Source organism: Myotis daubentonii, chromosome 2 (assembly GCF_963259705.1).
Source record: "Myotis daubentonii chromosome 2, mMyoDau2.1, whole genome shotgun sequence".
NCBI lineage: Eukaryota > Metazoa > Chordata > Mammalia > Chiroptera > Vespertilionidae > Myotis > Myotis daubentonii.
In genome coordinates this window covers 88,862,894-88,865,348 of record NC_081841.1, presented here as the reverse complement: position 1 = coordinate 88,865,348, position 2,455 = coordinate 88,862,894, and positions in this window count along the sequence as shown.

Sequence of the window (2,455 nt, the reverse complement as noted above, 5' to 3'; positions counted from 1 at the left end):
TGCAGTAGAAGCATTTACTGTGAAAAATATCTTGGAACTCTAGCAAACATAATATAACACCCAAACAAATGTGGCCTTCTGTCTTTATTTCAATTTTTTCTTTTCAATTCATAAAATAAGATAAACAATGTGTAAACTAACTCCTTTGCCTGGCCACCCTTAAATAACCAAATAACTCTGGAGGCTATGAAAGGTAAACATCATATTCTGTGACCTTTTGGAAAGGAATTCATACTACTCAATTAAGCACTGTGTTATTTCAATAGTAGTTTGGCTTAAATAGCTCTGGAGGCAGAAAAGGGACATTTTAAAGAATATCGGCTATTTTACTCTGGCAACAAAACTGATTTTCATGCCTTTGATCAAGTGTTCTATAAATCCAGACCTTGGCATAATATTATTTACAATGTGATAAAGAAAGGAAAATGAATTCTAACTGGATGGAGACCAGGAGAAGACATTGTATAATCCTTTAGTGGCTTCAATAGTTGAAGTTAAAAAATAACTAAAAGGTTCTGTTTTTCTATGACTAAGAATGGATGCCTTGAGAGGTTCAGAAAAAGTTCACATTGCCCTTGAACAAATATGTTTTCCACATTTCATTGCCAGGATGGGAAGAAACATGGGGCCAGAAATTAGTGAAAAATTCTGACCTCACTGAGCTTCTGGACTCCCCTAGAGTGGGAAGTACCAAAACTCTTCTTGTAGAGGCTAATGCTTTTTTCCCATTGTTTTTGCCAGAAGTGAAAAGTATTTTGCTTAGTTTTATGCCCACACTAACAAGAGATTTTAAAAGATTAGATTTCCTCAAACTCTCAAACCTGACACATTTTCATATATTCAGCTAAAGACTTAAATGTTAGAAAAAGTAAATATGTGGAAATTATAGACTAACTATAAGAAAGATTTCATTCACATAGAAATTAACATAATTTATTTCCCCAAAGGAAATGATGACAAAGGTAAATTTTTGTTTAGATTTTAAAATATAACTTTTACCTTGATTAGTAAGCAGTATTTCATTTGCCCTGAAGTAAATTGTGTTATCTAAAAAGTCTTTGTCTTAACCTCCTATATAATAAAGAGGTAATATGCAAATTGACTGTTATGCCCTTGAACAAGATGGCCACCCCCATGTGGTCACAAGATGGCTAGCAGAGGAGGGCAGCTGTGGGCAATCAGGCTAGCAGGGGAGGGCAGTTAAAGGTGACCAGGCTGCAGGGGAGGGCAGTTGGGGGTGATCAGGCCGGCAGGAGAGGGCAGTTAGGGGCAATCGGGCCAGCAGGGGAGCAGTTAGGCATCGATCAGGCTGGCAGGGGAGTGGTTAGGGGGTGATCAGGCTGGAAGGCAGAAGCAGTTAGGGGCAATCAGGCAGGCAGGCAGGTGAACAGTTGGGAGCTGGCAATCCTGGATTGTGAGAGGGATGTCCGACTGCCAGTTTAGGCCCTGTGGGATTGGGCCTAACCTGGCAGTCAGACATCCCCCAAGGGGTCCCAGATTGGAGAGGGTGCAGGCTGGGCTGAGGGACACCCTCACCCCCAGTGCACGAATTTTGTACACCCAACCTCTAGTATATAATAAAAGGCTAATATGCAAATTGACCTAATGGTGGAACAGATGGCAGAATGAAACTAAATGCAGGAGCTGCCCCCTGGTGTTCAGTGTGCTCCCATAGGGGGAGCACCGCTCATCCAGAAGCCAGGCTCATGGCTAGCAAGTGCAGTAGTGGTGGGGGGGCTCCTTCTACAGCCACTGCACTACAGAGCCTCTTCCGCCTAAGCTGGCAGTCAGACATCCCCTGAGGGGTCCCAGACTGCAAGAGGGCACAGGCCGGGCTGAGGAACACCCCCCCCTTCAGTGCACGAATGTCATGTACCAGGCCTCTAGTCTCTAATAATAAAAGTATAATATGCTAATTCGCCCAGATGTTTTTCCAGATGACCTCTGGATGAAGCTGGGGCTGCAACGGAATCCCAGGTCCCGGGTGCCTGCCAGCAGCCAGAGGGAAGCTGGTGCCAGCAGCCAGGGGAAGGAAGACCTACCATTGCACGAATTTTGTCCATTGGTCCTCTAGTTAGAATATAAAATTATGTGTAAACTAGACAATCCATAGTGATGGAAGGAGACTTAACTTGGGATGGTGAACACACAGTACAATATACAGATGATATGTTACAGAATTGTACACCTGAAACATAATATAATTTTATTAATCAATGTCACCCCAATAATTTAATAAAAATAAATAAATAAGCCTAGATTTCTGGGTTGATTTATGTATGTATGTAGATAGGCTGGTACGTATGTATGTATTTATTTATAGAGATCATGTGTTTTCCAAATAATTTTTAAAAATTGAATATATACGGGAAATTTTCACCTATGTATTTCACATTGTACCTAGTTTGTTGTTCCATTACAGTAGATATTTTAAAATATGTTTTATTGATTTTTT